This window comes from Sycon ciliatum, chromosome 6 (genome assembly GCF_964019385.1).
Source record: "Sycon ciliatum chromosome 6, ocSycCili1.1, whole genome shotgun sequence".
In the NCBI taxonomy this organism is placed as follows: domain Eukaryota; kingdom Metazoa; phylum Porifera; class Calcarea; order Leucosolenida; family Sycettidae; genus Sycon; species Sycon ciliatum.
The window spans coordinates 35,167,976-35,189,630 of NC_088648.1; the positions used below are offsets into that span (position 1 = coordinate 35,167,976).

At 43.3% G+C, this 21,655-nt stretch overlaps 2 long non-coding RNA genes across 2 annotated transcripts; both read right to left on the reverse strand.

The window, feature by feature from the left end:
• Positions 1-3,337: 3,337 nt before the first annotated feature.
• LOC135818989 (uncharacterized) lies at positions 3,338-4,251 on the reverse strand. The gene is made up of 2 exons (XR_010553850.1): positions 4,081-4,251; positions 3,338-3,811 (listed from the first exon to the last, which is right to left on the reverse strand). It is a non-coding gene; the product is annotated as an uncharacterized LOC135818989 (long non-coding RNA).
• Positions 4,252-8,135: 3,884 nt separating this feature from the next.
• Positions 8,136-9,054, reverse strand: LOC135818990 (uncharacterized). The gene is made up of 2 exons (XR_010553851.1): positions 8,884-9,054; positions 8,136-8,612 (listed from the first exon to the last, which is right to left on the reverse strand). It is a non-coding gene; the product is annotated as an uncharacterized LOC135818990 (long non-coding RNA).
• Positions 9,055-21,655: the final 12,601 nt, after the last annotated feature.

Below are 21,655 nucleotides of genomic sequence, written 5' to 3' on the forward strand. Positions count from 1 at the left end.
AAAAGCCAAAATTGCTGCACTTCGATTTAGTTGACCAATCTTAGCGGCAACGCGGCGTGCAACATGGCTTGTCATGGTTTTCCAGCTCATGTCTGAGTCGAAAATATTTGGCCGTTTTCACAACAGGCAGCGTCTGCCCATTACAAATGACATGCAGATCAAGTGCTTTAGATGGGGACGGGAGAATAGGCAATATCTGTGTCTTTCTTTCATTAAGAACTAAACCTCGGCCCTTCAGCCAGGTGGCCAGGTGCATAACAGCAGCTGAAAGGTGTGCAGAAACAGCTTCCGAAGACTCCCTGCTACATCGTATAGAGATGCCATCAGCAAACTGGATTGCTCCCACATTAAACGGCGATACTTCTTCTGCTATGCCGCGGGCATAGACAACGAGAGAGCTTGGAAGCTCAGGGCCCTAAGTTATGCTTTTAAGAGAGCATGTCTGAGAATACCAAAGTATGTGTGCAAGTGGATCTCTCCGATTTCGCTCAAAATTTGCAGTAAGGTTCCCCTTGGGGTGAAAAAGTTTCTAAAGGGAACCTTGAAATTTGCATACGCCTCAAAAATGGTGAAAATATCACCTAATTTATGGGTCTAGAAACAAGTCACGCCACAGGTGACCCGGTACTGCATTTTCAATCGGGTCGAAGCGCCGCCAAACCGGTAGGATTACCCGGCTCACCCGGCGCTGGAGCAGACACTGCTTTTAACAGTTGTCCTCCTGGTACATGTATTCCATGTATTGCACGCCTACATGTATACGATGTATTGTACACCTTCTATTCAGTTCTTCCTCCAAAACGTATTCCTCTTGCACAGGTGCCATGTCCCGACCTTTCCCATTTTTCTGCCCACACAACATGTACATGTACTTTGCAGTTTGTAGTTTGACCTTTCTTCTTACTTCACTCTGCTCTACGTATCCCCGGACCAAAAGCTAGCATACTTACTCACCCTATAAAAGCTGCTGCCTTTCTAGTTTCCTACGGATTAGTTTCTTGCCGATTAAGACCAACTCTCCGCAGATCAGTTCCTGTAGATTAGTTTCATGCTAGATTACAGTGTACTACCTGAGAACTCTTTCTCTCTCTCTCTCTCTCTCTCTCTCTCTCTCTCTGAATAAGTGTGCAATTCTGTATGATAACCATTATCCATTACTGTAACCGCTTGCTCTACCGACTGAGTGAAACCGGGACTTAACAGAACCCTGAATCTGTTTTCAACGAAACGAGTACGAGCCGAAAGAATATTTCGTTCCGCATTCGATTCGTAGCTACCGCGAAAGGTCCCTAGTGTTTATCTTGTATACTACGTGTAGTTTTTGCACGTGTAGTTCGTAGTTCATTGCACAGTTTTTTTTTTATTATCACGGCAGTAGTGGGATATTACCATTTGCATAGGTGTTTATTCTGACTTTGCTTCCCTTTCATAGTACCTTTATTGAATGTTTAAAGAGTCGGCGTGGAGAAAGCAATTTTATTACTGCAATTAAGAGTATAATAGATGAAGACATGGCCAGACAACAACGAGTTCATGGAATATTTTAAGGATTTTTATGTTATTCAAAATCGAAGTAAACAAAGGAAGCATGTAGTCGCGCTAAAGTTGTTCTCGTAGCTGGTTATCAAATGTAAATGTTGTGTCATGTTGCACAATATCACCTCATGCTTTGTGCCTGCACTCAGTTATATATGCTAGCACTATGTTTGACACCTATCATGTAATACTGTAGCACTTCCTTTTTTGTTCACACTTTTAATTATGCTGTTATAAAATGTTGTTGTTTGTACTCAGTACCCTCAGTTCCGATACTATTCACTGATGAGCGGAACACGAAAATCGATTTTGAATAACATACAAATCCTAAAAAGAAATTCCATGAACTCGTTGTTGTCTGGCCATGTCTGCATCTATTATACTCTTATTGAATGTTCTCTTTTGAATGTTCTATTTATTTATACAAGGGAGTTTCCCGAGGAGTGCTGTGCAAAAACTAGCATCTTTTTCACCGCCTTCGTGTCCAGGCTTTTTTAACACAATCTAAGGCTCTGTCATCTGTCGGTTTGGCTCGTTCTTTTGATCGCAATTCGATTGATTCCCGACGCTTTTTAACTTAGAATAATAATTTAGAATTTACATTTAACTTCATGAACTAAGACTTCCTTAGAATGATAAACATAGAAGAGACCGACCAAACCCCTGAAGTCCACCTTCATCACTTGACCTGGATGTCTAGCTGCACATATGTTGTCATGAAATAAAACTCGAAGTTGCACGTCACTAAAACGAGATTCAACATTCAAAATTAACCGAACACAATTTGTTTGTTTGGGCCTGCGAATTATTGTGGTTCCTGCTATACCTTTTAGTGGTATGTACAGGTTCCTGCACGAGTACGAGGGCAGTACCGCGGAATCCAGCCCGCGCCGCGATAGCGGCAAGGGCTGGATGAACAGCGGTACTGGCCGAGTATGAGTGACTGGAACGTGTTTCCCGTGTGCACCCAAGCCAAATAAAGAGATACATGACAGACACACCTGCATTGTGTTTTGTGATTGTTTTCTGGTACAGTTTTTTGTAGTAGTCCATAGTGCAGTGCTTTCTTTCTCGCGGTGCCATTGACATTGTCGACTGGGCATCGGGCATTCTGGCTGTTCTGTTCCTACGGATATTTTCCCACGTCTTGATCGGAAACCTCGGCAAATTGCGCGGATCCTGCAGGTTGCTGAGCATTGCGCGCTTTGGTTTAGGCTCATCCGGCTCGTCCAAGATCTCCTTCGCGAGCGACTCCGCAATAAAAGTTTCAGTCTTTTCCTCAACTTTTCGGAGGAGCTCATTCAGATCGCCAATATGGTTCAACAAAGGGGCTTCTTTTCTCCCAGTTCCAGATCAAATGTTGGAGCGCCATGATGACAGTTGTGGTTGCAAACAGTCGCTCTTCTGCTTTAGTCATTTTATTAGTAACCAATGAAAGACCGTCCTTGAAGTAGAGAGTCAGTCCAGTGGCTACTGCCCGACGGGCAGTGGAATCCGTTCCTGCCCGTCGTCAAGTGACGACGGGCAGTGGAATCCGTTCCTGCCCGTCGTCACTTGACGACGGGCAGTGGAATCCGTTCCTGCCCGTCGTCACTTGACGACGGGCAGTAGAATCCGTTCCTGCCCGTCGTCACTTGACGCCGGGCAGTGGATCCAGTTCCATTACCTTTGGCTTTGAGCAGGCAGGACCGCGCTTTCCAGCCCGCGCTGTTTGATCTGTCATTGGTCAACTCCAAGGCGACAATCACGTGACATACGGGAAACTTACTTCCTGTCAGCAGTGGCACTCGCAACATAAAAATCAGTTCGACAAAATCATTTTTTATTTTGGAACATAGAAACAAAATAAATACACATGCACAAGTACATGTACGGGTCTAATCCAACCGAAACAAAAACAAGAACATCTTGAACAAGAGACAACATCACGACAAACAGACAGCAACACGACAAACAGTTGGAATTAGCCACACGACGACCTAACAAACCAATGACGGAATTGCCATCGGCTCTTTGCCAGCAGTTAATCCTCGGCGTTGAATACTGCCGGAAGCAACAGAGGTTCAGGGAGAGGTGGCTGCTCTTCAACCTGTCAAGGAGTGTGTTCCTCATGTTGCGGTGCTAGGTATGGTTATTGAGGTGGCTGCATTTGTTCTGTGGTTACGAGTGCTTCATGTTGATGTGTTCACGCATGTTGTTGTGGTGATTGCCGCTGCCATGGCTCCGAAATACGGCCCTGCTTCGGCTATTACAGTTTACTGAGCCGGCTTATCTTCTGCAGGGAGAAACAGAAAAGATGTTGGAGGAACAATATCAGAAATTATTTCAAATTGGTGAGCATAAATACAACTACAAAACCTGGGAATCAGAGGGACTTTATTGTTTTGTGTGCTAGAATTATTAGTTACCCTAGTCCTAACAATTGACATTATAGGTCTTTTTTCTCTTCGCAAATTATCAAATAACAAGTGGACAAAATTATTCCAGACATTCGAGGGCATTACGGATTTAAAACAAATCAACCTTACATCCTTCCGAACCTACCTTTCGGGTGGAAATACCAACAACGGTCTCCGTACCGGCAGCCTTTTTTCTTGTAAAAAAACGGGCACAGAATTCTGCGGAGGTGTTTCCGTAGCAGGCCCATGATGTACAATATCGAATAAACACAAGTGGAGCACTTTTCCGATACCGGTACATGCATGAACCGATGGACAAGACAAATATTTCAGTTCCAGGCTCAGCCTTTTATACTGTCCACCCCGTACCTTCTATCCTGCTTCGGGTATAAACCCTACGATCATACTTGTGGGTATACTGGAATAGTCGTAATCTTATTCTGCATACAAATATACTTTATTCACGTAGCTATGCAGAAGACGTTACTTCAGTACATGTACCGTCTGGCGCTAGCAAGGGTCCACACAGCTTTAATTCCCGTAGCTTTGCAGAAGACATTACTTTACTATACGTCTGGCGCTAGCCAGGGTCCACACAGCTTTAATTCCCGTTGCTATGCAGACGTTGTTGTGTTGTTGTTTGGCTTTACTTGAAGTGGAGTTCCAAAACAGGCCTAAACCTAATGACAATGGTCCCACTGATAATAAGAGAAAATAAAAATATATAAAAATAGGCGGACACACAGAACCGAGGAGAAGATAGTTAGATAACTAATATTAGCACTGCAGCAGGGAAAAAAGGTCACACGCACGACAAACGGGAAGAAAGGAGTGAGTGAGAGAGAGAGGGAAAGAGAGTGAGAGAGAGAGAGAGAGAGAGAGAGAGAGAGAGAGAGACCTAGTGAAGCATATGACTATTTCGGCGCTTATCCTGAAAAGACGATAAGAAAGGGGCATAGGTAGCAGATTCATATCCAAATTCTGATAGTATAAAGGTCTTGAAAAACTGAACACGGCAAGAAAAAGGCAAACATGCTGCACTTCGATTTAGTAGACCAATCTTAGCGGCAACGCGGCGTGCAACATGGCTTGTCATGGTTTTCCAGCTCATGTCCGAGTCGAAAATATTTGGCCGTTTTCACAACAGGCAGCGTCTGCCCATTACAAATGACATGCAGATCAAGTGCTTTAGATGGGGACGGGGGAATAGGCAATATCTGTGTCTTTCTTTCATTAAGAACTAAACCTCGGCCCTTCAGCCAGGTGGCCAGGTGCATAACAGCAGCTGAAAGGTGTGCAGAAACAGCTTCCGAATACTCCCTGCTACATCGTATAGAGATGCCATCAGCAAACTGGATTGCTCCCACATTAAACGGCGATACTTCTTCTGCTATGCCGCGGGCATAAACAACGAGAGAGCTTGGAAGCTCAGGGCCCTAAGTTATTATTATTATTATTATTATTATTATTATTATTATGCAGCGAAGGTGTAACGAGACTTTACCTCCTGCGGAAGCCGAGACCAATGAGAATAGGACTTGAACAGAGGGGATTTTAAAGGGATCGATGATCTGGCAAGTGGGAAATGGAGAGAACATCTAGTACGCGAGCTATTATTGAACCATCTTAAATGCGCAAGTGCATGAGGAGGAGCAAGTTGAAGCTTAATACGGTGAATGAATATGCAGGCCGAGTGGGGAAAGCGTTCTGAGAGAGGGGAAGAGGAAGCCAAAATGTATAGCGTCTGAGAGGAGGTCAGAGGGGGCATGCGAAATATTAATCGAAGTAATTTACGGTGGGTGACTTCTAACCGATGCATAAGAGCGGAGGATAGACCGGAGGACCAAACGAGAGAGCAGTAATCAAACAAAGGAAGAACATAAGAGTGATAAATTTGTATTCGACAACCATGGTGTAGATGGGAGATGTGAGGAGAAATGCAGCCTATCGCGGAGCAAACTCGCTTTTCAATATAGGTTACGTGCGAATCCCAGGACAAGTGTTCATCAAGAAATATACCAAGGTGTTTGTGATTTTTAACAATGTTGATAGCAATGGGATCATCAGGGAAAGTAAAAAGCCGAGTCGTAAAGAGGGTGAGGTCACTGGAGGGTCGTGGGGGGATACAAAGGATTGCCGTTTTCGACACATTGGGGCGGAGTTTCCACTTCGTTATGCTTTTAAGAGAGCATGTCTGAGAATACCAAAGTATGTGTGCAAGTGGATCTCTCCGATTTCGCTCAAAATTTGCAGTAAGGTTCCCCTTGGGGTGAAAAAGTTTCTAAAGGGAACCTTGAAATTTGCATACGCCTCAAAAATGGTGAAAATATCACATAATTTATGGGTCTAGAAACGAGTCACGCCATAGGTGACCCGGTACTGCATTTTGAATCGGGTCGAAGCGCCGCCAAACCGGTAGGATTACCCGGCTCACCCGGCGCTGGAGCAGACACTGCTTTTAACAGTTGTCCTCCTTGTATTACATGTATTGCACGCCTACATGTATACGATGTATTGTACACCTTCTATTCAGTTCTTCCTCTAAACGTATTCTTCTTGCACAGGTGCCATGTCCTGACCTTTCACATTCTTCTGCCCACACAACATGTACATGTACCTTGTAGTTGGACCTTTCTTCTTACTTCTCTCTGCTCTACGTATCCCCGGACCATAGGCTAGCTTACTTACTCCCCCTATAAAAGCTGCTGCCTTTCTAGTTTCCTACCGATTAGTTTCTTGCCGATTAAGACCAACTCTCCGCAGATCAGTTCCTGTAGATTAGTTTCATGCTAGATTACAGTGTACTACCTGAGAACTCTTTCTCTCTCTCTCTCTCTCTCTCTCTCTCTCTCTCTGAATAATTGTGCAATTCTGTATGATAACCATTATCCATTACTGTAACCGCTTGCTCTACCGACTGAGTGAAACCGGGACTTAACAGAACCCTGAATCTGTTTTCAACGAAACGAGTACGAGCCGAAAGAATATTTCGTTCCGCATTCGATTCGTAGCTACCGCGAAAGGTCCCTAGTGTTTATCTTGTATTCTACGTGTAGTTTTTGCACGTGTAGTTCGTAGTTCATTGCACAGTTTTTTTATTATTATCACGGCAGTAGTGGGATATTACCATTTGCATAGGTGTTTATTCTGACTTTGCTTCCCTTTCATAGTACCTTTATTGAATGTTTAAAGAGTCGGCGTGGAGAAAGCAATTTTATTACTGCAATTAAGAGTATAATAGATGAAGACATGGCCAGACAACAACGAGTTCATGGAATATTTTAAGAATTTTTATGTTATTCAAAATCGAAGTAAACAAAGGAAGCATGTAGTCGCGCTAAAGTTGTTCTCGTAGCTGGTTATCAAATGTAAATGTTGTGTCATGCTGCCCTGTATCACCTCATGCTTTGTGCCTGCACTCAGTTATATATGCTAGCACTATGTTTGACACCTATCATGTAATACTGTAGCACTTCCTTTTTAGTTCACACTTTTAATTATGCTGTTATAAAATGTTGTTGTTTGTACACAGTACCCTCAGTTCCGATACTATTCACTGATGAGCGGACCACGAAAATCGATTTTGAATAACATAAAAATCCTAAAAAGAAATTCCATGAACTCGTTGTTGTCTGGCCATGTCTGCATCTATTATACTCTTATTGAATGTTCTCTTTTGAATGTTCTATTTATTTATACAAGGGAGTTTCCCGAGGAGTGCTGTGCAAAAACTAGGTGGAAGCAATGTTTTTGGCTCATTATTTATTACCTCATTCTACCTAGCATCTTTTTCACCGCCTTCGTGTCCACGCTTTTTTAACACAATCTAAGGCTCCGTCATCTGTCGGTTTGGCTCGTTCTTTAGATCGCAATTCGATTGATTCCCGACGCTTTTTAACTTAGAAGAATAATTTAGAATTTACATTTAACTTCATGAACTAAGACTTCCTTAGAATGATAAACATAGAAGAGACCGACCAATCCCCTGAAGTCCACCTTCATCACATGACCTGGATGTCTAGCTGCACATATGTTGTCATGAAATAAAACTCGAAGTTACACGTCACTAAAACGAGATTCAACATTCAAAATTAGCGGAACACAATTTGTTTGTTTGGGCCTGCGAATTATTGTGGTTCCTGCTATACCTCTTAGTGGTATACGTACTTCCTGTCAGCAGTGGCACTCGCAACATAAAAATCAGTTCGACAAAATCATTTTTTTATATTTTGGAACATAGAAACAAAATAAATACACATGCACAAGTACATGTACGGGTCTAATCCAACCGAAACAAAAACAAGAACATCTTGAACAAGAGACAACGTCACGACAAACAGACAGCAAAACGACAAACAGTTGGAATTAGCCACACGACGACCTAACAAACCAATGACGGAATTGCCATCGGCTCTTTGCCAGCAGTTAATCCTCGGCGTTGAATACTGCCGGAAGCAACAGAGGTTCAGGGAGAGGTGGCTGCTCTTCAACCTGTCAAGGAGTGTGTTCCTCATGTTGCGGTGCTAGGTATGGTTATTGAGGTGGCTGCATTTGTTCTGTGGTTACGAGTGCTTCATGTTGATGTGTTCACGCATGTTGTTGTGGTGATTGCCGCTGCCATGGCTCCGAAATACGACCCTGCTTCGGCTATTACAGTTTACTGAGCCGGCTTATCTTCTGCAGGGAGAAACAGAAAAGATGTTGGAGGAACAACAATATAAGAAATTATTTCAAATTGGTGAGCATAAATACAACTACAAAACCTGGGAATCAGAGGGACATTATGGTTTTGTGTGCTAGAATTATTAGTTACCCTAGTCCTAACAATTGACATATCGGTCTTTTTTCTCTTCGCAAATTATCAAATAACAAGTGGACAAAATTATTCCAGACATTCGAGGGCATTACGGATTTAAAACAAATCAACCTTCAATCCTTCCGAACCTACCTTTCGGGTGGAAATACCAACAACGGTCTCCGTACCGGCAGCCTTTTTTTTTGTAAAAAAACGGGCACAGAATTCTGCGGAGGTGTTTCCGTAGCAGGCCCATGATGTACAATATCGAATAAACACAAGTGGAGCACTTTTCCGATACCGGTACATGCATGAACCGATGGACAAGACAAATATTTCAGTTCCAGGCTCAGCCTTTTATACTGTCCACCCCGTACCTTCTATCCTGCTTCGGGTATAAACCCTACGATCATACTTGTGGGTATACTGGATTAGTCGTGATCTTATTCTGCATACAAATATACTTTATTCCCGTAGCTATAATCTTATTCTGCATACAAATATACTTTATTCCCGTAGCTATGCAGAAGACGTTACTTCAGTACATGTACCGTCTGGCGCTACCAAGGGTCCACACAGCTTTAATTCCCGTAGCTTTGCAGAAGACATTACTTTACTAACGTCTGGCGCTAGCCAGGGTCCACACAGCTTTAATTCCCGTTGCTATGCAGACGTTGTTGTGTTGTTGTTTGGCTTTACTTGAAGTGGAGTTCCAAAACAGGCCTAAACCTAATGACAATGGTCCCACTGATAATAAGAGAAAATAAAAATATATAAAAATAGGCGGACACACAGAACCGAGGAGAAGATAGTTAGATAACTAATATTAGCACTGCAGCAGGGAAAAAAGTCACACGCACGACAACCGGGAAGTAAGGAGTGAGTGAGAGAGAGAGGGGAAGAGAGTGAGAGAGAGAGAGAGAGAGCTAGTGAAGCATATGACTATTTCGGCGCTTATCCTGAAAAGACGATAAGAAAGGGGCATAGGTAGCAGATTCATATCCAAATTCTGATAGTATAAAGGTCTTGAAAAACTGAACACGGCAAGAAAAAGCCAAAATTGCTGCACTTCGATTTAGTAGACCAATCTTAGCGGCAACGCGGCGTGCAACATGGCTTGTCATGGTTTTCCAGCTCATGTCTGAGTCGAAAATATTTGGCCGTTTTCACAACAGGCAGCGTCTGCCCATTACAAATGACATGCAGATCAAGTGCTTTAGATGGGGACGGGAGAATAGGCAATATCTGTGTCTTTCTTTCATTAAGAACTAAACCTCGGCCCTTCAGCCAGGTGGCCAGGTGCATAACAGCAGCTGAAAGTTGTGCAGAAACAGCTTCCGAAGACTCCCTGCTACATCGTATAGAGATGCCATCAGCAAACTGGATTGCTCCCACATGAAACGGCGATACTTCTTCTGCTATGCCGCGGGCATAGACAACGAGAGAGCTTGGAAGCTCAGGGCCCTAAGTTATGCTTTTAAGAGAGCATGTCTGAGAATACCAAAGTATGTGTGCAAGTGGATCTCTCCGATTTCGCTCAAAATTTGCAGTAAGGTTCCCCTTGGGGTGAAAAAGTTTCTAAAGGGAACCTTGAAATTTGCATACGCCTCAAAAATGGTGAAAATATCACATAATTTATGGGTCTAGAAACAAGTCACGCCACAGGTGACCCGGTACTGCATTTTCAATCGGGTCGAAGCGCCGCCAAACCGGTAGGATTACCCGGCTCACCCGGCGCTGGAGCAGACACTGCTTTTAACAGTTGTCCTCCTGGTATTACATGTATTACATGTATTGCACGCCTACATGTATACGATGTATTGTACACCTTCTATTCAGTTCTTCCTCTAAACGTATTCTTCTTGCACAGGTGCCATGTCCTGACCTTTCCCATTATTCTGCCCACACAACATATACATGTACCTTGTAGTTTGACCTTTCTTCTTACTTCTCTCTGCTCTTCGTATCCCCGGACCATAGGCTAGCTTACTTACTCCCCCTATAAAAGCTGCTGCCTTTCTAGTTTCCTACCGATTAGTTTCTTGCCGATTAAGACCAACTCTCCGCAGATCAGTTCCTGTAGATTAGTTTCATGCTAGATTACAGTGTACTACCTGAGAACTCTTCTCTCTCTCTCTCTCTCTCTCTCTCTCTCTCTCTCTCTCTCTCTCTCTCTCTCTCTCTCTCTCTCTCTCTCTCTCTCTCTCTCTCTCTCTCTGAATAATTGTGCAATTCTGTATGATAACCATTATCCATTACTGTAACCGCTTGCTCTACCGACTGAGTGAAACCGGGACTTAACAGAACCCTGAATCTGTTTTCAACGAAACGAGTACGAGCCGCAAGAATATTTCGTTCCGCATTCGATTCGTAGCTACCGCGAAAGGTCCCTAGTGTTTATCTTGTATACTACGTGTAGTTTTTGCACGTGTAGTTCGTAGTTCATTGCACAGTTTTTTTTTTATTATCACGGCAGTAGTGGGATATTACCATTTGCATAGGTGTTTATTCTGACTTTGCTTCCCTTTCATAGTACCTTTATTGAATGTTTAAAGAGTCGGCGTGGAGAAAGCAATTTTATTACTGCAATTAAGAGTATAATAGATGAAGACAGGGCCAGACAACAACGAGTTCATGGAATATTTTAAGGATTTTTATGTTATTCAAAATCGAAGTAAACAAAGGAAGCATGTAGTCGCGCTAAAGTTGTTCTCGTAGCTGGTTATCAAATGTAAATGTTGTGTCATGCTGCACTGTATCACCTCATGCTTTGTGCCTGCACTCAGTTATATATGCTAGCACTATGTTTGACACCTATTATGTAATACTGTAGCACTTCCTTTTTTGTTCACACTTTTAATTATGCTGTTATAAAATGTTGTTGTTTGTACACAGTACCCTCAGTTCCGATACTATTCACTGATGAGCGGAACACGAAAATCGATTTTGAATAACATAAAAATCCTAAAAAGAAATTCCATGAACTCGTTGTTGTCTGGCCATGTCTGCATCTATTATACTCTTATTGAATGTTCTCTTTTGAATGTTCATAGGTGTGCTCACCACTGAACATGTGTGCTCACCACTGAACATATTACTCCAAGAAATATAGAGACAAACATGAGAGTACGACCTAAAACGGGTCAACAAATGCTTGTAGACAGGCCAGTTCTAATGAAACTACAGCTCACACTCAAACTACCCACCATCAGCGTTAAGATACACGGGAATCGTACTGCCGTGATTATGCCCCTGGGACTGTAAAAAAGGAAGTAAATATTACCGCACTTTTCCAGTATTTTTGCATTCACCAGAGGTACCGGTATCCACACATCGCCAAATGATACAGTGCAATCTTTTCTGAATTTCCCATCGTATTCTCACCTGCATATTTATCACTCACCAGGGTATCATGCCTACGTACTTGTAGAAACTTATATCCACTAACACCACCAGTTACTAAACAATGAGCTCATGCGATAACATTGCACGACACTGACTGACGGTGTTTGTGTCCTTGTTTTTGTCCAAGTGTACAAATCCTGTTCCTATTTTATTAGTATCTTCAGTCACGAGTTTCCATTGGTAATTGTGACGAGAAAACGTTCTAAGGGTACCCCTCCAGCACTGTAACTGGATACTATATACATGTACAGTCAGAAAGTGCAATAACTAGGCACAAAACTTCCTTTTCGCAAAGCTTCCCCCTTTCTTTACTCATCTTTGATATTTACGACCAATCCAAGTTGCGTGGTGTGCTGCTTTGCTGCTTCGAATTGTAGTTAGACCGCTTTGTCGAATATCGTACTGGTCTCGTCATCGTCCAGTAATAATCGACATTCTTTGTTCCGTTGGGACTGTAGCTTTTGCTCGTTTTCGTTGCGCTTGCCTTCCCCTCTTTGGTCTTTCCATAACCTTGAACCTTCCAAGTTGGAAGGCTGTCGGTTAGCGCTACGGAGATGTGTTGAAGCTAGGTGTCAGGACGTCGAATCTCTCAACACTCTTGTCAGTTTTGTGCCTAGTTATTGCACTTTCTCACTGTATATAGTATCCAGTTACAGTAGTGGAGAGTTACTCTTAACTCCAATTCTTATGTCCTTTTCCTTTCTACATAAAAAACGTTCTGCAACAATTTATTCATCGCTATGATTTTGATATGGAAGCAGCTATGGGCCCCGAGCATCTAAAACATGTATTTTGGCTTTCGGTACGAAGTTGAGAATTAATGGAATGGAAAAATGCTTTGTCGAGCTCTTTCAAGCTGCGCTTCATTCATGAACCGATGGCGATTATCTCGTCAAATTTGGTTCAAACGCTTGTTTGAAGGTCTGGTTCAAGTTGTCAAGTAGGCTGGCGAGCAAAAACTGACAATGTTCGTACCTAGTGCACTAGTGACACCAGACCGGCTCACACGGCCAGACTATCGATGTGCATTGCGCAGTTTTGGTCAGGTGTCAGCCAATCCGTGGGTTTCCAGAGCGACAATTACAAATTTGGTGAGATCTTAGTGGAGCTGATGTCAATAGCGAAGCTGAATCGTCCCGTCGCCGCCGGTAGGGAAGAGGGACGAATTGTAGGCGAGTATATTAGTTGACGATCAATCGTGTCATTCCCAGAGTTGCAAGGGTATGCAAAAGCAACGCCGCCCAGAGCATAATTGTGCATTCCAGGAAGAACTCGGGCCATGACTCAGAACTGATTTCGTTGACTTGCCTACGTCTGTGTCACCATCTTTTAGTTCCTTTGTATCGTGCTCCTCCATGGAGGCCACGAAGTTTGTCTGTGTGGCAGACTGAGCGAAACTGTCATTTTCTATTACAAAGATTTTGGGGCATTTTACTTATTTATTTTATTTATTTATTTATTTCTGCACCTCGTGTCATGTCAAGACGGCCAACTGAGATCAACCACAGAAGAAGAGAAGAAAGACATTGAAGAGCCCGTACACAAAGTGGGATGGGATTAGCAACTTAAAAATCAATGGGATGTCCAGCGAGCTATGCAGCGGACGTGGTGACTGTAATTTTGTTTACTGGGAGATACTGAAGTGCTGTCTGACGAGGGTACGGAATTTGGGCATATCTGGAGCTTGTCTAAAACTGGGAGGCAGTTGGAGCCACGTGGAGTAGACGGACAGGAAAGGGGAATTTACCAATAATGTAGACCTAGCTAAGGGGAGGCGAACGCTGCTTCAGTTGTGCCACCTGACTTCAACCAATTAAGTTACTGTAAATTAGCAGGGTGCTGGTCAAGAATTGAAGACTACGTCAGTGCCCTATACCACCTTCAACAGGTACAATAATGTCCCAAAGATCAGAGGTTCTAGAGGGAAAGGTAATTTGACACTATAAGACATGTTTTAGCTTGTCGTGATGGACAATAGTGGTATTCATTGGATTCTCTTTGTCTTTGCACCTGGATTAAGGAAATCCAACCTTATCCCGCTTTTTCGGTTGATTTCAAGCACCCCACAGACTTGACATGAAAAGCATTCACTTCATTCGACTTTACCCGGTTCTCCACATTGTATATTGGTCTTGTCGTCATTGATCATTCAGATATTCTTTCCCGACTGATACAAATATTGAAACAGTGAGGTTCCAGGGTGTCCAGGGGAGTGTTAATGCCGAAAGGCAGACCTAGTTCAAAAAATAAGAGGACGAAAAATATTTCACGCTCTAAGCGATCATCAGAAAACAGTGGTTACTGTTTTCTGATGATCGCTTAGTGCGTGAAATTCAGGGTTAAAACACTTGTAAATTTCACTGTTGTTGCTCTTAGTGTTATATCTCTAACTTAGATTTTCTATAATAGTTTAATTTTTGTTTCAGTATCCTTTAGTACAATGACAATTCCTGACGAGTTTTGTACGAAAACTTGTTTGAATCCATATTTTTCCCTACACCATTTCTTCATATTTTCATCGTTTTATTGCACATCGTCTCCACCGTTTCTACATTGCATGAATAAAGTACACAAATGTCGGTTCAGCTAGTTTTATTGATTGCGGTTATCAAATTATTGTCTCTTCGCCGTGTGTTAAAACCACTTTTTTTTCTTTTATTGTTTGAGAAAAAGTTTAATTTGCCTTCGGGATGGGTAATGACACGACATTCACTACCTGTCACGGGTACACCTCAGATAAAATTCGATATAAAATGAACTACTGTGGCCACTATTATTTGTGTACGCTGCTTTTGCCTCTGGTCATGTGGACTCCACAATAATCATGTCATTGTGGTCTAATTGTCTGATTGAGTATGGTGTTATACATGTGGTGTGCAGTACATGAAAGAATGATCGTTTTCAGAATTGTGGTGTGCAGTACATGCAAGAATGCACGTTTTCAGAGTGTGAGAATCTGCTTCCGTCTGTGTGAAAGTGACTGTCAAATGAATATTATGTATACGCGGTGCTAGTTTGGTTTGTGAATTAGAGTGATGTGGGACTGATCCCGTTCTCCTGGCATTGGTCATGTGTGATTCTGTATGTATTGGTCCCTGATTGGTCGTCATGATTTGTCTCCGCTTTAGTACTGATTTTCTTTGGTGTTTTTTTCTTGTCTTTTCCCGTCGTGGTTTTGTTTCAGACAAATTGGAGTCGGTTCAATTTACACAAAAGAGAAAGGACCAAGAAAATACAAATTATGCTGTACTGTCCACTAACACGACCGGTTACTTAATTAATTAATTTAATTAATTTAGCGGTGCATCAGTCATTAACGACTGATATTGTGTACGTACCGTAAAACTGTCGTAACTCCATCGATTTTAGTCCTGTTGCAAATATCGAAATATGTAGATCAAAGAGGAAGCTCTAAGCTTTCCAATGGTGTAATCGCTTTAGCGATAGGAGAAACGATGATAAAGATATGGCGCTCGAAAGTTGGATCGCGGCACTAAATTGTTCAAACGTCTCAAAATCATTTTTTTGCCTCGTACTTCGGGGATTTCCCGTGGATCACGTGGTGTGCAGCCAGCTGATGACGTGTGGATGTAATGACGTCGAAACTACTGATTGAGATGCAAAAAAATCCAGAGCTGTGCAAGAAACGACAGCGAAATGGCATTGGGATGAAATTTAGAAGTATTTCTTTCAACACGAGGCCCGACCTATGGCGATTCCCTGCGCTCTGGAGCAGGCTTTGTGGCACCCACGGAGTTGAGCGTGGCCTCATTCTCTTGGCAGCGGAAAGAGCGTTTCAAAGAGCCCTAGACTGTCAAAATCAAGCAAACAGAACGTAAGTTATGGTGGAAATGGTGGAGTGAACTGCAATTGCGCATTTTCACGCGTTCAGTGGCACCTCAATTAATGATCCGCTCATGCGATAACATTGCACAGACCCACAGTACTGACGTTCTACAACTAACTGGCTAAAAGCTCTAGCACATCCAATCGAGTCCATTCCTGAAATCGGTTCGATTGGCATATCTCTCGCTTCCAAATGTTAAGGACAAATCTTTCAAATCACTAAATGTTTGCTCACGTCATTATGGCCACTAGCACAATGAAGATGTATGAACGGATTAGATTGACCAGAGAAAAGGGCGATTACTGCCCCCCCCCCCCTTTGCCCCTTTCCCAATCAGCACTTTCTTGTCCCAGAATCCTTAAATGCAACGGACCCCAAGATAGGCGGGCAGCCTTTGGGTCATCCAAATAAATGTATGATTATTATGACCATATCACTAGCATCACCATCAGAAGACGGCCCTCGTCAATGCCTGTGTGTGAAATAAACATTGGCCCAAAACGCAAAGGAACGCCACCGCACCTTTCCCTCCACATGTCTCTTGGAAGTGCTGTAAAAAAATTTATTGACAGAGCCTGATGGAGCCGATCCACCATCCCACATAATGATAATGTGCAAGCCATCAAGGTAGCGAGTCACCAAGGTAGCGAGTCATCATGGTAGCGAGTCACCAAGGTAGTGAGTCATCAAGGTAGCGAGTCACTGATGTAGCGATTCACCAAGGTAGCGAGCAATTGTTTATGTTTCATAGACTCTTGGAAGCGAGTTATCAAGGTAACGAGTCACCAAGGTAGTGAGTCGCCAAGGTAGCGAGTCAGTAAGCAAAGCATTGACAAACTACGGAATACAATACCACTAACCCAAAGCCAAAGCTACAGCAATGGACAACAGCAGGGCCACACAGGGTGCACCCGTTCGCCGAGTAAAAGCAGTGACCCAAGGCATGATCAGATTGTCCCAGTGGTGCATAGGCTGTGGTGCATACGCGGTGTGGGAAATCAGAGATGATAAAATCGAGAGTATTGGTGCCGCGGATTGGCCGGGTGACGTGTTAGACAAGATGATTTGCTGGGCAGACATCCTCCAGGCATTCACCGGCTCGGGTAGTCTAGCTACTCTGTAGCCAGGCTGAATTATGCACGTTGTAGTCCCCTGCAATTACCACGTTGCCGCCAAGACAGCGGACATCATCCAAAGTGTTGCCTAGGTAGTCCATTAGGCTGGTGTCTGTGTCTCCACAAGAGCCAGGCCGGCAGAGCGCACCCAAAACAATCTTAATTCCTGAGTGCATTGCGAGGGAAATCCACAAGAGCTCATGATCACGGCAATCTATATCGCCGTGGTGGGTAATGGATAGTTCACTCCTAACCCACGCCGCTACACCGCCACCATGGGAATCTCGATCCTTCCTTATAGGGGGTGAGTATCCTGGGATGGTCAACTCATGGGAGGAATTATCTGAGCTGAGCTTCGTTTCTGCTACTATTGTCACGTCTACATTATACTGCAGGATTGCATGCTGCAGGCCACCTATCTTGTTGCTCAGGCTGAATGCATTAGTCACTAGCAGTCGCCGATGACGAGACCAGTATCAGGACGTCGAATGCCTCAGTACTCTGCCAGTTTTGTGCCTAGCTGTTGCACTTTCTGACTGTATAATAGTACTTGGTTACAGTGATGGAGAGTTACTCTAAACTCGTATCCATAATTCTGTCCTTTTTCTTTCTACATTTATTATTGGGTCAAATTCCGGGTTTCAAAATGACAAAAATAGAATAAATAATTATGCGGACAAAAACAAACATATACTGAGTATGGGCTGCACTGGGCAGCAGTGATAGTGAGCTACCAGGGGCTCCATCGACCAAAGATCTCGGCCTCAATGCCACAAGCGCACATCAGGAGAAAGAAACAGAAGGGTTAAGCGAGTATAGATCTAGCTATGGGGAGGTAGAATGGGTACAACTTGAGTGCCAGTTGATTTAAAAAAAATTATCCATGTATTTTTCCAAGGCATACCTGTCCTAATTTTGCAAACCCGGACTGAATTTCTATTTCCCTGTTCTTGGACTTTTGTGGCCTCAAATGTGGAAAGGAGTAATTGCACGATCACACAGTGCAGAATGTAATGTTGCTTTCATGATATGTACGAATATGTGCGGGATACACCAAAGGTTAGGGTGCCAGTTTCCAATGAATGGACTCTAGACCAGCTTATTATACTTACCCAGCAAATGGCCGACTACATTGATGAGCGTCTGAACTTCGACCTGGTCTCCCTAGATTTCTGCAAGGCATTTGACAGAGTAAGCCACTCAACTCTCCTCCGTCAAGTCAGCAAATTCTCGGACCATAAAGTCACTGCCTGGACTAAGAGTTATTTGCAGGATCGAAGCATAGCCGTGAAGATTGAGTTATGCATGTCAGTGCCCAAAGTCACCAACTGTGGTGTTCCCCCAGGGATCGCATCTGTCTCCTCTACTGTTCGTGATCTACATTAATGACCTGCCAGAAGCCATACATCATTCGCACAACTTCTTGTTTGCGGATGATGTCACTCTACTTTTGCCGTACAAAGGCTCTCTGTCAGGTCCTGGTATCCAAGCGGACATTCATGCATGTCAAAACTGGGCAAGGGAAAGAGGCGGAGAGTTTTCGCCCTCAAAAACTTCTGTTTTAAGCCAGCGGCAGCATCATCACCAGCACCAACATCTGCCACCTACACTATGGAGGGTCTACCTCTTCCCAGTATTGACATCCTCAAACATCTGGGAATTCGCTTCAGTGCAGACCGAAACTTCCGTCAACACTACCTTAACATCAGTCGCAAATTCAAGCAGAGAGTAAGCCTACTTTGTCACATGGCACATCGTCTTACACCGCAGGCCATGATGCTCCTCTACAAGTGCTATGTTAGACCTGTGATTGAGTATAGCGTCGTAGTGTGGTCCTTTCGTCTTCGTTCAAGCGACTTGACTGAGCTGGATAGAGTCCAGGCCAGGTTTGCAAGATCCTACCTTAGGAAACGCAAAATCCGAATCGACTTTAATACACCGAAGCAGGATCTTAATAAAAAAGCTAATATTGAATCCCTTCTTTACCGCAGGCAGTTTTTAAGCTTGGTTACCATGCACAAATTTATTTTCAAGTATCGACGTTGCCTAGCTTCATTCCATTTCATTATCACGCAGAGTGCGAGACGCCCTAACAAAATTATTCTCCCTAAAGCAAAGACCACATCAAAATCGTTGTTTCTCTTCCAAACCTCCCTCTTATGGAACTGCCTCCCCCCAAGACTAACTGCAGAACCATCCATTATTGTTTTCAAGAATGAGCTTCGCAAACTCACTTGCAAACATAGTGCTTCGCTCTCCGGTATGCCTACGCCATGTACATAACCCTCCCCCCCCCCCCCCCCGTGTGCTCCCCAACGCATTCACGCTGCACAACGTTTCACTACTTTCACTTTAGCTCATACGTGTACATGTACATCCTTCAAAGCGGTGAACCCCTTGATAGGCGACAAGCCTCTGGGTCATCCTAATAAAGATATTATTATTATTTTTAGATGCTTTCGCAGTTTTTCCTGTTATCACCCTAGTGCTAGGATATTACCATTTTCATTGGTGTTCATTGTCACTTCGTTTCTCTTTATTAGTACCATTCTTGAATGTTTGTTTCATTACTACAAATGGGCTTCCTGAGGAGTGTTGAGCAATAACTAGATGGAAGCAGTATTTGCGGTTCATCATTTCAAACATTATTTTCCCTTCAATTTTTATCACCGCCTTCGTGTCCACGCTTTTTTAACACAACCTAAGGCTCTGGGATCCGTCGGTTCGGCTCGTTATATTGCTCGCAATTCGATTGTTTCCTCGACGGTTTTTTAGAATAATACTATTAAGAATTTATGCTTAACTCCATTATCTACGACCTCCTTAGAATGATAAGCTAAGAAGAAACTGACCAATCGCGACAAATCCGACTTCATCCCAGACCTGGACGTCTAACTGCACATATGTTGACATCAAACAAGACTCTAAGTTGCACGTCACTAAAACGAGATCCAACACTCAAAATCAGTGGAACACAATTTGTTTGTTTGAGCCTCCTGGTATTAGTTTAGTCCCACAATCTGCGATAAAATGATCCGCTGTAGCACCTACTCCACTTTTATGTTTATGTATCTATGTCATTCAGATCTTCCCAAGTTGTACAATGTACTGTTGAGATACCGAATTCAAATAAATAAATACCAAAAAAATACCAATACCTCTGAATTATTGTGGTTCCTAGTGTATTTATTAGTGGTACATGTGGAGTGGAACTCGTGACACAAAAATCGTGTTCGACCAAATATTTTTTATTAAGGAACATAGAAACAAAATAAATACACATGCACAAGTACAAGTACGGGTCTAATCCAACCGAAACAAAAACAAAAACATCTTGAACAAGAGACAACATCACGGCAAACAGACAACCACATGCCAAACAGTAGGAATTAGCCACACGACGACCTAACAAAACAATGACGGAATTGCCATCGGACGAGTGCTTCATGTTGATGTGTTCACGCATGTTGTTGAAGTAGTGATTTACGCTGTCCGTTTTGGGCATGTCATGGCTCCGAAATACGGCCCTGCTTCGGATATTGCAGTTTCCTGAGCCGGCTTACCTTCTGCAGGGAGAAACAGAAAAGATGTTGGAGGAACAACAATATAAGAAATTATTTCAAATTGGTGACCATAAATACATAGAAACTACAAAACCTGGGAATCAGAGGGACTTAAGTTTTTTGTGTGCTAGAACTATAAGTTACCTTAGTCATAACAAGTGACGTATAGGTGCTTTTTCTCTTCACAAATTAATAGATAACAAGTGGACAAGAATATTCCAGACATTCGACGGCATTACGGATTTAAAACATGTCAACCTTCAATCCTTCCGAACCTACCTTTCGTGTGGAAATACCAACAACGATCTCCGTATTTCCAGGCTTTTTTCGTTTAAGAAAAAATGTGGAGATGCTTCCGTAGGCCCATGATGTATGATATCGCATAAACACAAGTTGAGCACTTTTCCAATACCGGTATATGCATGAACCGATGGACAAGGCAAGTATTTCTGTTCCAGGGTCAGCCTTTTACACTGTCCACTCGGTGCCTTCTATCCTGGTTCGGGTATAAACCCCACCGTGGCATTGCGTTGGTTCGCAAAATACATTACTGGGAAAACCCGGCAGGTCGTTGACGGCGATGACCGAGGCAGTACAGAGCCCTGCTCACGTGGTGTACTACAAGGCTCCGTGTTAGGCCCCTTACTTTTCTGCATTTATATCCGTCGTACCCCTCAGAAATTTCAACATTTCCGTGCTCTCCTGTTTGCGGATGACATCGCGTTCTACATCATTGGTCGCAAGGCTTCAATCGTGCTGAGAATAATTCAGACAGATCTCTTGAATCTGGACGACTTCCTCGGCGAGCGAGGACTGGTGCTGAATCCCAAAAGGTCTCAGCTACTGCTGCGCAGACTGGACAACTGGACGTGATCCCCAGCATCGCCTGCAAATGCACGGTAATCCACGAGTCCAGTCATGTTCTATACCTTGGCCTCCTATTGGACCCGCCGCTCAGCTTCGAGAAGCAGGTTGAGCGTGTGTGCGCAAAAGCA